This window comes from Nicotiana sylvestris, chromosome 8, assembly GCF_000393655.2.
Source record: "Nicotiana sylvestris chromosome 8, ASM39365v2, whole genome shotgun sequence".
NCBI classification, from domain to species: Eukaryota; Viridiplantae; Streptophyta; class Magnoliopsida; order Solanales; family Solanaceae; genus Nicotiana; species Nicotiana sylvestris.
The window spans coordinates 58,881,183-58,896,241 of NC_091064.1; positions in this window are offsets into that span (position 1 = coordinate 58,881,183).

Genomic DNA, 15,059 nt, shown 5'->3' on the forward strand with positions numbered 1-15,059 from the left:
CGTTCGGAGTCTTTCCATCAAAATTGATCTTCAGGTTCCGCACCTTAGTCACAAATGTGCCATTTTTTATGTGGGCGACATTGACATAAAATTCCTTGACTAGGTGCTCATTAGCATCGGGCAGCCCGCTTGTGAAGTATTTTCACCCCACTCTTTCATCAATGTGCTTCTTCACATTGGGGTTGTAGGGCAGAAGATCCTTTTGTATAAATCGACGCTCATGTATGAGTGACATTTGAGGCCACCACTCCCTAAATTTGTGATAGGAACTACTCACTGAAAAACCTCTACTGCCACACCTCCGGGTTTCTTGTCCTATCCAAACCTTGTTGACCTCTATGTCGCCTCTACTTGACCAACATGTTTACACCTTCCATATCATTAACTCGTCTCGATGCTTGAACTTGTTGCAATTGAGCTTTTGCCAACTGGTTCATTGTTGTAGTTAACTTTGCTATTGCCTATTCATGGTTGTGGAGATGTTTGTGCAGGTGAATGATAGTGGGATCACCTTGTGGAACATTAGCTCGACTTTGCCAAACTGAGGAAGTATCTGCCATCTCATCCAATATCTCACACACCTCAGCATAATGTGTGTTCATAAAATTACCCCCTGCTAGCTGGTTCACTACACACTGATTGGTCGTGTTAATACTACGGTAGAATGTTTGTTGGATCATTGCTTGCGTCATGTCATTGTTCGGACATTCTTTCACCATTGTCTGATATCTCTCCCAGATCTCATGAAGTGGTTCATTAGGTTCCTGTTTAAAGGACAAGATCTCATCTCTCGATGTCGCCATATGCCTCGGCAAAAAAACATAGCTATAAACTTGTCCGCCAACTCATCCCATGTAGTGATGGAATGGTTGAGAAGTCTTTCAAGCCAGTCCAAAGCTTTCCCTCTAAGTGAAAAAGGAAACAATCTCAATCTCAAAGCATCCTCCGACACATTTGTCTGTTTGCTTCCCCAACAGGTATCCACAAAGCCTTTAAGATGTTTATATGCATTCTGATGGGGAGCACCTATGAAGTACCCTCGTTGCTCAAATAAAGTTAACATCGCATTTGTAATTTGGAAATTGCCCGCCCGGATCCAAGGTGGGACAATTGCACTTGCGTATCCTTTATTTGGAAGCACTCGAAGAGCCACTCTTGGAGAAGGCGGGGAGGTTCTAGAATGTTGTCATTGGCCTGGCGACATCTTCTTTGACTTTGAGGTACTAAAGGCACCTCATCATAACCATTATCATCTACCTCCTCCCCGGGATAACATTTTCGAGAGGATCATTGTTTGGCATTTTGTACCTGAATTGATTAACTCACACAAGTTAGTAAAAACAGAAGGAAAGAAAAATAAGACACAAAACTAGTCAGATAGATAGCCAAACCCATTTATCTCCCCGGCAAAAGTGCCAAAAAGTGATCGGCTCCAACCCTATACCACTATAGAATGGCAGTAGTGGTCGATGCAACTTTTACCTGAAAGGTCATGATCGAATCCACAAAGAGCTAATATTGATTTGGAATTAGGTTTCTATCTAATCTAGTTATGTGCAATGTTCTTAATTGCACTTCCAATCATGTTTTGTTTTGGTTACCATTCTACTTTTAATACTAATGAAGAATGAAACTAAGCAAAGTATGATATTTTTGTAAGGTTTTCTCAATTGGTAAAAAGTCACTAGGAAAGTGATTTACACCTAGGTGAGTATCTAATGGGGTCTAAAACTTAGGGCATACTTGTTGTGATTGGGATCATGATATAACCATGGTACATAGTTACTCACTTTATACCTCTCGGTAGTTTGAGTGACTTTACCCTAATTGGCTTTCTCAAGCCTAATTGGGTATTTAAACAATGCAAGCAAAATTGGCTCAAGTCGGGTATTACTATCTCTAGGTTTAACCCTTTAATTGGGGCTATCAATCTCTTGAATGCACCCCAATTCCTTGTTAGCCTGAATTTCCTAGACTTAGTCTTGCTTTCTCAAGAACAACCTATGTCAAAAAGGCACAAATCAATGTTTGCAACCACTAATTCAATAACTAAAGCAAGAATCAAGCTAAATATCATTAACCCATAAACATGTAAGCCCTAAAATTGAAGATCCATTAAATACTCACACTAGGGTTGGGTCACAACCCTAGCTAATGGATTTAGCTACTCATAATCAAAGAAGAAATCAAAGATGGAGATGAAATATAAGCCATAAAAAGTAACTACAAGAGTAAAATATAAGATTAATTGCTAAAGATGTTCTAAAATTACTCGAAAAGGTAAAAAGCAGCTGTTCACGTGCTCCACAAACTATAGATACCCTAAAAATCTAAAAAAGAACTATTTATACAATGCTAAATTTTTCGGACAAAATTTCCCCTACGGAGATTTCGCTGACAGAAGAAATAGGTCGCCTCAGCACTAGGACTTCCGCGACCGTGCAAAAGCAAGTGCGGACTGCGGTTCTTCTCTTCTAAGCTGGATCTAAACTTGAGTCCACTGGGAGCGGAATAGCACTAGCCTCAGAGCTCCTTCAACCATGGCCGCAAAATATGATCGCGGACCGCACCTTTTCAATTTGAGCTCCAACTTTAGTTCTTTGATTCTTAATTCCGCTGAGGGCGAGAATTGGACTGCAGTCGCGTTAGATGATACCGCTACTGCACAATTTCACCGTGGGCAGTGGTGACTGTTAAGCCCAATAATTGACACTCTGAACCTTGCTACCGCTGAGAGCTTATTTAAGATCGCCTCAGCAGTGAGACCTTCGCATCCGCTTCTATTTCTTTGTTGTTCTCACCCTTTTGACTCAATTTTGAACTTGTGCAGGTGTCACTCTTTTATGAGCTGGTTATGACTTTATTGTCTCTTTGTTACTAAACATTGCAAACAAGCACAATAAGTTAGCTTTCAGAAATACTTGTACACACTTTTAATCCAGAACCTAAGCAAAAAGGAGCATAAAATAGGCTAGAATCCTAGTTATCATTATCACATACCTATTCTTTGTTTCTATTTATTTGGTTAAGTTTTTTTGTTGTTAGTCTCATATTGATATTGTGCACATGTTATTTGTTGAGTGAGTGTCTTGACTTGAACCTCGTCATTACTTTACCGAAGTTAGTCTCGATACATACTGGGTAACAATTGTGTTGTACTTATACTATGCTTATGCATATTTTTATGCAGATTCAGGCACCTCTGATCGTGATGGTCGCTACAGAGTTGAGCCAGAGTTGTGGAGACTTCAAGGTATAACTATTGTTTCCGCTTACAGGCCTTGGAGTAACCTTCTACAGTTTCTTTATTATTGTTCATGTATTCCAAATAGTGATGTACTTTGAGACTTATCATGTACTTCTTGTAGAGCTTATGACTACAATTTATGGATTTTGGGATTGTGATTGTACTATTACTATATAGGCTTATCGAGTCATAGAGACTGGGTGCTATCACGATCCTTAAGGTGGTATTTTGGGTCGTGACAAGAATTGAAAGAACGAAGAGCCACCCAAACCTCCTTCACCAAAAAGGACAGTAAATGTCATAATCGGGGGAGAGTAGATTAATGGGGTAATGTTTACCGCAATGAAAAAGTTTACTAATGTCTCTATGACACACGAGAAGCGAACCCAGCAAACCCTAGACGAAGAGAATATAACACTCAATGACAAAGATACAAATAGGTTAATTGTGATGACCCAAGGGTCATCACTTGTTTTAAATGTCAAATATGCATTTTGAGGCCTTAAAAACCTACTTTTTTCCTACCCCAATTTGCGTGCACAGTCTGGGGGTATATCCGAAAAGCCTATATGTGAAAATATGAGAAAATGCTAATTTTACCTTCAAAATTGAATTTAAGTTGACTTCGGTCAACATTACCCGTGATTTGATGGTCCCGGATGATCCGTAGAAAAATATGGGACTCGAGAATAAGCCCGAAATTTAATTCTGAGGTCCCTAGCCCGAGAAATAAATTTTTGAAAGAAATTGTTTAACTGAAATTATAAGAGTTTATGAAAATTTAATGATATTTGAATTTAATAGTATCGGGCCCGTATTTTGGTTCCGGAGTCCGGTACAGGTTTAATATGGTATTTTAGTTATGCTTGTAAAATTTGGTATGAAACGGAGGTCATATGACATAATTTAGACCCTCGGTTGTAAAATTTGAAACTTTAAGAGTTCTTAATATTTTCCTTTGATTTTGATGCTAAACTCGTAGTTCTAGGTGTTATTTTGGCAATTTGATCGCACAAGTAAGTCTATATGACATTTTTAGGGTTTTGTGCATGTTTGGTTTGGAGCACCGAGGGCGCGGGTGAGTTTCAGATAGTCTTCGAGGTGTTTTTGACTTAGAAAAATCTAGTATAGTTGTTGTATCTGGTGTCTATTGCTCTAGCTTCGCGATCGAGAATTCACTCTCGTGTTCGCAAAGGGGAAACTGGGATGGGGAGGATTTTACCCTACGCGAACGCGACCCCTTTATCGTGAACGCGAAGGCAGGGCTGGGCTAAACCTTCACGAACGCGTAGCCTTTCTCGCGATCGCACAAGTCCTCAGTGGTTAGCTCTTTGAGAACGCGACAGTGTTCACGCGAACGCGATGAACACTGTCGCCTAGTAGTTAAAACAGTAGCAGAACGGGAAATAGGCCACAATTTTATATTTTCAAAAACTAGAAGGCATAGAGGAGTTTTGCAAGAGACAAGTTCTTCCCCAAAGTGTTGGTATATGATTCTAAACAACTTTCTTTCAATTACCTATTGCATTTCATCAATTTTAAACCAAAAATCTAGGGTTTTCATGGTAGAAATTGGGGATTTGGGTAGAGTTAGGGCTTTTGGTATAATTGGAATTTAGACCTCGATTTTGGGGTCGGATTTTGAAACTATTTACATATTCGGGCTCGTGGGTGAATGGGTATTCAGGTTTTGGTCCGAACTTCGAGTATTGACCAAGCGTGCCCGGGGTCGATTTTTGGCTTTTTGGGGAAAATGATAGAAAACCTATAATTAATCATTGGAGTTGAACTCTTTAGCATTTATTGATGTTGTTAAGTTAATTATGACTAGATACAAGCGAATTGGAAGTGGAATCAAAAGGGAAAGCGATATTTGAGGCTTGAGTTTGGTCATGGAATCCGAGGTAAGTGTTTGGCCTAACCTTAGCTTGAGGGAATGGGTATTGTGTCTTATTTGCTATGTGTTAGTGTCAAGTACGACGTATTGGTGAGGTGACGAGTATCTATACATTGGTGCCAAGCATGCCCATGAGTCTTATATTAATATTGTTGTGACTTCATTATCTATTGATCAAGCTTAAATTGATGATTAGCACTGTGGAACAAGACTTATGATAAATTCTTGGTAATTGACCATCGTCGAGTATTGGTTCAAGTTGAGGTTTATTTTGTGAAGTAACTGTTGAAACTAGATTGGTTATAGCTGATTTCCTTGCCAAGATGATATTGTTTCTATTGTTGACTCTCTTGCCGGGACGGTATGGTTTCTATTTGATGTTTCTATTGTTGATTCACTTGCCGGAATGTTATCATTGCATTTGTTTGGGAAAGGAAGAGTGTAAAGCACGAAGGGTGATTCCGTGCACGATATTGTGAGCGATAATGTACGAAGGGTGATGCCGTGCCGATATTGTGAGTAGTAATTCACGAAGGGTGATGTCGTGCCATATTAATGAAATTAAAAGCACAAAGGGAGATGTCGTGCCATGATTATGAGAGAGTAGAAGCACAAAGGGTAATGCCCTGTCGTTTCCGTTGAATCTATGGTGAGGACGAGAGTAAAAGGACGAAGGGTGATGTCGTGCACTTATTTTTGTGTTATTATTCCCATTGCTTCAAGTTTGATGTTTACATTGTCGCTTTACTTTATCATTTTCATAACCTGATATCTCCCTCAACATGTTCCCCCTTTTCCATCCTATTCTGTTAATTCTTGTTATTATTCTTTCTTGTATATGATTAAATTGCACAGGTTTATATGGTTTTTGTATCCTAGCCTTATCACTACTTCGCCGAGGTTAGGCTCGACACTTACTAGTACATGGGGTCGGTTGTACTGATACTACACTCTGCACTCTTTTGTGAAGATCCTGGTACTGGAACCTACGGACCGTAGTTCGAGGTTGCTACCTTCAGTCCGATGGAGAACCAAGGTTGTCCTGCAAGCGTACGAAGGCCTTGGCGTCCCCTTCTATCATATTTGCTTCTGTTTTTATCATATTTGTAGTATTCGTAGACAGTCCGTGACATTGTGACACCAGTTCTGGGTGGAGTTGTATTTTTGATTTCGTACTAGTATTTAGTTAAATTGTTATATTCCGTTCTTCCGCATTTTATTCTGCTGTTTATGTTATGGTAACTTGTGAATTGCTAAAATATAAAGTAAAAGTTAAACAAATCAGTAACATTGGCTTGCCTAGCGGGTTCAATATTAGGTGCCATCACGGTCCCGACGATGGGAAATTTGGGTCTTGACAAGTTGTTATCAGAGCTCTAGGTTGCTTAGGTCTCACAATTCACGGACAAGCTTAGTAGAGTCTGAGGGATCGGTACGGAGACATCTGTGCTTATCCCCCAGAGGATACAAAGTTTATAAATGACTTCATATATATTCTTCTCTTTCGTGCGATTTGATTTCTCAATGCTAATTGAACTTCTACTCTATTTTTTCGCAGATAGCGAGAACACGTGCTTCTTCATCAACTGATCAGCAGCCCGAGCCCTCAGTGTCAGCTCCTATGAGGGGCCAAGGCCGAGGCCGAGGCCGTGCTAGAGGCCAAGGCAGGGCCAGGGCCAGGGCTCAGCCCAGAGCAGCAGCACCAGTGGTGGAGCCTCAGGTTGAGTTTGATGATGAGGTTCCAACCTCGACCATTCTAGCAGGACCAGCTAAGGTCTTAGAGGGATTCATCGCTACCCTGGTACTCCAGGATGCTCTGGTCCATCTAGTGGGACTTATGGAGAGTGTTACCAAGGCAGGCTTACTTCCTGCAGCACCAGTCGTCTCTCAGGCTGGGGGAGGAGCACAAACTCCCGCTACTCGCACTCCGGAGCAGATGACTCCTCCATTTCAAACTCCAGCAGCTCAGCTAGTTGGGGTAGTTTAGCCGGGTGTTGTAGCTTAGACCGGTGATGGAGCAACTATGTTTGCTGATACCTTATGGAGGTTAGACAAGTTCACCAAGCTTTTCACTACTACCTATGGTAGTACATCTTCAAAGGATCCCTAGGACTATTTGGACAACTATTATGAGGTTCTACGGAACATGGGGATAGTGAAGACTAATGGGGTCGACTTTGCTGCTCTTCGTCTGTCAAGTTCCGCCATGACTTGGTGGAGTGATTATTGTTTGGCTAGACCAGCTGGGTCATCGACTTTGACTTGGGATTAGTTCTCTCAGCTATTTCAGGAGAAGTTTCTTCCTATCACTCAAAGAGAGGGCTATCAGAGGCAATTTCAGTGTATTCAGTAGGGTTGTATAACCATCACTCAGTATGAGACCAGATTTATTGATCTGTCCCGTCATGCTCTTATCATACTTTCCACCGAGAGAGAAAGAGAGAGAGAGAGAGAGAGAGAGAGAGAGAGAGGGTGAGGTGGTTTATTAAGGGACTAGCTCAGCCTATTAGATTGCAGATGGCTAAGGAGATAGTGAGTGAGATTTCTTTCCAGGATGCAGCCAATGTGGCTAGGCGAGTTGAGATGGTTCTATTGTAGAGGAGTGGTCAAGGGTCTGACAAGAGGCCCCATCATTCTGGCAGGTTAAGTGGTGCCTCATTTAGAGGTAGGAATTTTTTTGATAGGGGCCATCCTTCCAGGCCGTTTCATTAAGCCCTTCAGGCTTCTCATGGTGCTCCAGGTGGCCGTGGTTCTCATATGCAGTATTCTTATCAATTGCCCTACGATGCACCACCAGCACCTATCAGTGCACCTCTGCTCCAAAGTATTTCGGGTGGTTACTCAGGCCGTTAGAGTCAGTAGTCCCAGCAGCCAAGGGCTTATTATACTTGTGGCGATATGAGGCATATTGCTAGGTTTTGCCCTCGGGTTCCGAGCAGATCTCAGTACCAGGGTTCTCGTGCTATGGTTCCAGCACAGGGTGTTCCACCACCTACTCAGCTAGCTAGAGTTAGGGGTCGAGGTGTTAGAGGTGGAGGTCAGGTCGTTACAGGTGGAGGTCAAGCAGCTAGAGGTGGAGGCCAGGCAATAAGAGGACGTCCTCGAGATACAGTTCGAAGTGGTGGGGCCCAGCCTCGATGTTATGCTATTCCAACCAGACCTGAGACTGAGGCCTCTGATGCAGTTATCAAAGGTACGGTTTCAGTTTACAATAGAGATGCTTCAGTTCAATTTGATCTGGGGTCTACATATTCCTATGTGTCATCTTATTTTACCCCTTATCTGGTTGTGCCTTGTAATTCTTTGAGTGCTCTCATATATATGTCTACTCCGGTAGGTTATTCTATTGTAGTAGGTCGTGTTTATCGTGCTTGTGTGGTTGTTATTGGGGGTCTTGAGACTAGTGTAAATCTCCTACTTGATATGGTGGATTTCGATGTCATTTTGGGGATGGATTAATTATCCCCTTATCATGCTATATTAGACAGTCATGCCAAGATCGTGACCTTAGCAATGCTGAGGTTTCCTTGTTTGGAGTGAAGAGGGACTCCTGGTCATTCTACTAGTAGGGTTATCTCATATATCAAGGCTCGACGTATGGTTGATAAGGGATGTTTAGCCTATTTGGCATATGTTCGTTATTCTAGTGCTGAGGTTCCTTCTATGGATTATATGCTCGTTGTTCATGAGTTTCTAGAGGTATTTCTTTCAGACCTGCCAGGGATACCACCTGAAAGGGATATTGACTTTTGCATTGATTTGGCTCTAGGCACTCAGCCCATTTCTATTCTGTCATATCGTATGACCCCGCCAGAGTTGAAAGAATTGAAAGAATAGTTGCAGGACTTGCTGGATAAAGGCTTTATTAAACCTAGTATCTCGCCTTGGGGTGTACCGGTGTTGTTTGTTTAGAAAAATGATGGATCGATGAGGATGTGCATAGATTATCGGTAGTTGAACAAAGTCACCATTAAGAACAAGTATCCATTGTCGAGGATTGATGATTTATTTGACCAGCATCAGGGTGCCAATGTATTTTCGAAGATTGATTTGAGATCTGGCTACCATCAGTTGAGGATTAGGGCATCCGATGTCCCTAAGATATCTTTTCACACTCGGTACGGGCATTATGAGTTCTTAGTGATGTCATTTGGGTTGACAAATGCCCCAACAACTTTCATGGATTTGATGAACCGAGTGTTCAAGCCTTATTTGGATTCCTTCATGATTGTCTTCATTGATGATATTTTGATCTATTCCCGCAGCCGAGAGGAGCACGAGCATCATCTTCGAGTCGTTCTTCAGACTTTGAGGGATAGTTAGTTGTATGCTAAGTTTTCAAAATGTGAGTTTTGGTTGAGTTCAGTAGCATTATTGGTTAACGTTGTATCTGTAGAGGGTATTAAAGTAGATCCTAAGAAGATTGAGGCAGTCAAGGACTGGCCTAGAACTGCATCAGCTACAGAGATCCGGAGTTTCTTGGGTTTGGCAGGCTATTACCATCGGTTTGTGGAGGAATTTTCATCTATTGCAACCTCGATGACCAGGTTGACCTAGAAGGGTGCCCAGTTCCGGTGGTCGGACGATTGTGAGGAGAGCTTTCAGAAGCTCAAGACAGCTTTGACTACGGCTCCGATGTTGGTATTGCCCCACAGGTTCAGGGCCATATACAGTATATTGTGATTCATCTCGTATTGGACCTGGTGTGGTGTTGATGCAGAATGGCAAGGTTATTGCTTATGCTTCACAGCAGTTCAAGATTCATGAGAAGAACTATCTAGTCCATGATTTGGGGCTAGCAACCATTGTTCATGCGCTAAAGATTTAGAGGCATTATTTACATGGCGTGTCATGTCAGGTGTTCACAGATCACAAGAGTTTGCAATACTTGTTCAAGCAGAAGGAGCTAAATTTGAGGTAGAGAAGGTGGTTGGAGCTATTGAAAGACTATGATATCACCATCTTGTATCATCCAAGGAAGGCCAATGTAGTGGTCGATGCTTTGAGTAGGAAGTCAACCAGTATGGGCAGCCTTGCATATAGTCCAGTCGGTGAGAGACCGCTTGCTTTGGATGTTCAGGCTTTAGCCAACCAGTTCGTGAGGTTAGACGTTACTGAGCCCAGCCATATGCTAGCTTGCATAGTCGCTCGTTTTTCATTATTTGAGTATATATGAGATTGGCAGTATGATGATCTTTATTTGCTTGCCCTTAGGGACACGGTGCGGCACGGGAGTGCCACACAGGTTACAACTGGAGATGATGGAGTTTTGAGGATGTAGGGTTGTATTTGTGTGCCTAATGTGGATGGACTTCGTGAGTTTATTTTTGAGGAGGCCTATAGTTCCCGGTACTCTATTCATTCGGGCGTCGCTAAGATGTATCAGGATTTGCAGTAGCATTATTGGTGGAGGAGGATGGAGAAGTATATTGTTGCGTATGTAGCTCGGTGTTTGAATTACCAGCAAGTAAAGTACGAGCATCAGAGACCTGGTGGTTCATTTCAGAAGATCGAGATTCCTGAGTGGAAGTGGAAGCGTATCACTATGGATTTCATTGTTGGACTCCCCGGACTTAGAGGAAGTTCGATGCAGTATGTGTTATTGTGGATAGGCTGACAAAGTCAGCGCATTTCATTCCTATGGCTGTTTCCAATTCTTCTGAGTAGTTAGCAGAGATTTATATCCGGGAGATCGTTGCCTTCATGGTGTGCCCATGTCTATCATTTCTGATCGAGGTACGCAGTTTACCTCGCATTTTTGGAGGGAAGTGTAGTGTGAGTTGGGTACGCGGGTCGAGTTGAGAACAACATTTCATCCTCATACGGACGGACAGTCCGAGCGTACTATTTAGATTTTGGAGGATATGCTCCGAGCATGTGTTATTGACTTTGGAGGTTCTTGGGATCAGCTCTTGCCATTAGCAGAGTTTGCCTACAACAACAGTTATTAGTTGAGCATTCAGATGGCTCCTTATGAGGCATTATATGGTACGCGATGTCGGTCGCCGGTTGGGTGGTTTGAGCCGGGAGAGGCTCGGTTGTTAGGTACAAACTTAGTACAGGATGCCTTGGATAAGGTTAAGATTATTCAGGATAGGCTTCGTACAACTCAGTCCAGGCAGAAGAGTTATGCCGACCGCAAGGTTCGTGATGTGTCATTCATGGCCGGAGAACGAGTGTTGTTTCGGGTGTCGCCCATGAAGGGCGTGATGAGATTTGGGAGGAAGGGTAAACTAAGCCCTAGATTCATCGGTCCTTTTGAGATTCTTGATAGAGTGGGAGAGGTGGCTTACAGGCTTGCGTTGCCGCCAAATTTATCAGCTGTGAATCCAGTGTTTCATGTGTCCATGTTTCGGAAGTATCACGACAATTCATCCCACGTGTTAGACTTCAGCACTGTCCCGTTGGACAAGGACTTGACCTACGAGGAGGAGCCGGTAGCTACTCTAGATCGGAAGGTTCGTTAGTTGAGATCGAAGAGTTATCCTTCAGTTCATGTTCAGTGGAGAGGTCATCCTGCTGAGGCAGCTACCTGGGAGTTCGAGTCTAATATGCGGAGTTGATATCCCCATCTTTTCCATGACTAAGGTTTTAAAAGTCAATTTTGTGTTTCGAAGCCTTAAAAACCTCTTTTTGTCCCACCTCGATTTACGTGTGCAGTCCGGGCATATATCCGAAAAGCCTATATGTGAAAATTTGAGAAAAATGCTAATTTTACCTTTAAAATTAAATTTAAGTTGACTTTGGTCAACATTTTGCGAAAACGGACCCGGACCCGTGATTTGACAGTCCCGGAGGTCCGTAGAAAACTATGGGACTCGGGCATATGCCCGAAATTGAATTCCGAGTTCCCTAGCCCAAGAAATGAATTTTTGAAAGAAAATGTTTAATTGAAATTATAAGAGTTTATGGAACTTTAACGATGTTTGAATTTGATAGTATCGGGTCGATATTTAGGTTCCAGTGCCCAGTACAGGTTTAATATGGTATTTGAGTTGTGCCTGTAAAATTTGGTATGAAACAGAGGTCATATGACATGATTCGGACCCTCAGTTGTAAAATTTGAAACTTTAAGAGCTCTTGAGATTTTCCTTTGATTTTAATGCTAAACTAGTAGTTCTAGGTGTTATTTTCGCGATTTGATCGCACGAGTAAGTTCGTATGATGTTTTTAGGGTTGTGTGCATGTTTGGTTCAGAGCCTTTCGGATAGGCTTGGGGTGTTTTTGACTTAGAAAAAACTTGTATTAGGGTTTACCCTACGCGAACGCGAGACCAAGGTCGCAAACGCGAAGCATTGGGGGGACTGCTCTACGCGAACGCGACCGGTCAACCGCGAACGCATAGTTTTAGGATGGGCTGGTCAGGGAACCTAAGGTAACCTACGCGAATGTGACCCCTTTATCGCGAACGCGAAGGCAGGGCTGGGCTAAACCTTCGCAAACGCGTAGCCTTTCCATGATCGCGTAAGTCCTTAGTGGGAAGCTCTTCACGAACACGACAGTGTTCACGCGAACGCGATGACCACTGTCACCCAACACTTAAAACAGTAGCAGAATGGGAAATAGGCCACAATTTCATATTTTCAAAAACTAAAAGGCATAGAGGTGATTTTCAAGAGACAAGTTCTTCCCCAAAATGTTGGTATATGATTATAAACAACTTTGTTTCAATTACCTATTACATTTCATCATTTTTCATCCAAAAATCTAGGGGTTTCATGGTAGAAATTGGGGATTTGGATAGAGTTAGGGCTTTTTGTATAATTGGAATTTAGACCTCGATTTGGGATCAGATTTCGAATCTAATTACATATTCGGGCTCGTGAGTGAATGGGTAATTGGGTTTTGGTCCGAACTTCGAGTTTTGACCAAGGGGGGCTGGGGTTGATTTTTGGCTTTTTTGTGGAAAATGATAGAAACCCCATAATTAAGCATTGGAGTTGAATTTTTTTAGCATTTATTGATGTTGTTAAGTTAATAATGACAAGAAACAAGTGAATTGGAAGTGGAATCAAAAGGAAAAGCGGTATTTGAGGCTTGAGTTTGGCCATGGAATCCGAGGTAAGTGTTTGGCCTAACCTTAGCTTGAGGGAATAGGTGTTGTGTCTTATTTTCTATGTGGTAGTGACGAGTACGACATATAGGTGAGGTGACGAGTATCTATACGTTGGTGTCAAGCATGTCCGTGAGTCTTATGTTAATATTGTTGTGTCTTTATTATCTATTGATCATGCTTAAATTGATGATTAGCACTGTGGAACAAGACTTATGATAAATTATTGGTAATTAACCATTGTCGAGTATTGGTTCAAGTTGATGTTTATTTTGTGAAGTAACTGTTGAAACTAGATTGGTTATAGCTGATTCCCTTGTCGGGATGATATTGTTTCTATTGTTGACTCCCTTGTCAGGACAGTATGGTTTCTATTTGATGTTCCTATTGTTTATTCCCCTTGCCGGGATGTTATCATTGCATTTGTTTGGGTAAGGAAGATTGTAAACCACGAAGGGTGATGACGCTCACGATATTGTGAGAGATAATGCACGACAGGTGATGTCGTGCCGATATTGTGAGTGGTAATGCACAAAGGGTGATGTCGTGCCATATTAATAAAATTAAAAGCACGAAGGGTAATTCTGTGCCATGCTTATGAGAGAGTAAAAGCACGAAGGGTAATGCCGTGTCATTTCCTTTGAATCTATGGTGAGGACGAGAGTAAAAGCACAAAGGGTGATGTCGTGCACTTGTTTCTGTGTTATTATTCCCGTTTCTTCAAGTTTGATGTTTAGTTTGTCACTTTAATTTATCATTGTCATAACCTGATATCTCTCACAGTATTTTCCCTATTTTTCCGTCTTATCTGTTAGTTCTTGTTATTATTTTTTATCGTATATGATTAAATTGCACAAGTTTATATGGTTGTTGTGTCCTAGCCTCGTCACTACTTCGCTGAGGTTAGGCTCAACACTTACCAGTACATGGAATCGATTGTACTGTTATTACATTCTGCACTCTTTTGTGCAGATCCCAGTACTGGACTCTACGGATTATAGTTCGAGGTTGTTTCCTTCAGTGGAGACCCGAAGTAGTCCTGCAAGCGTCCGCAGGCCTTGGCGTTCCCTTCTATCATATTTCCTTCTTTTTTATCTATTTCTGAGACAGACTTGTGTTTTCCTATTTATGCCATTGTTTGTAGTATTCGTAGACAGTATGTGACTTTGTGACACCAGTTCTGGGTGGAGTTGTATTTTTGATTTCATACTAGTATTTAGTTAAATTGTTATATTTCGTTCTTCCGCATTTTATTCCATTGTTTATGTTATGTTAACTTGTGAATTGCTAAAAGATAAAGTAAAAAGGTAAACAAATCAGTAACGTTGGCTTGCCTAGCAGGTTCAATGTTAGGCGCATCACGATCCCGAAGGTAGGAAATTCGGGTTGTGACATTAACAATACCACAAAACATGCCAGGGTGGTAACTTTACATGTTTGAGATATTGATGTTAAGAGAGTTTTGATTGATCTAGGAAGTTCGACTAATATCATCCAGTTATGGGGTGGTAGAAGAGATGCAAGTGACAAGCCAGATCATTCCAAAGGCTCGATCTCTGTCCGAGTTTGATAAATCAAGTGTAATTACATGAAGAGAAGTTACTCTCTCCACCTTTGCCGAACGAGTGGTGAAAGATACCTTATTTCAGATGATAAAAATGCACATGGCTTACAATATAATTTTGGCAAGATCATGGATACATAAAATGGATGCGGTACCCTACATGATAAATCAAGTGATCATATTCCTTTCAAAGTGGGGCATAAGTCAGTTTAAGAGAGATCAACGATCTTCACGAGAGATAAACTCGGTGACTATTGCCAATGGGTCAGCTAAAGCTAAAAATGACGAATAACAATTA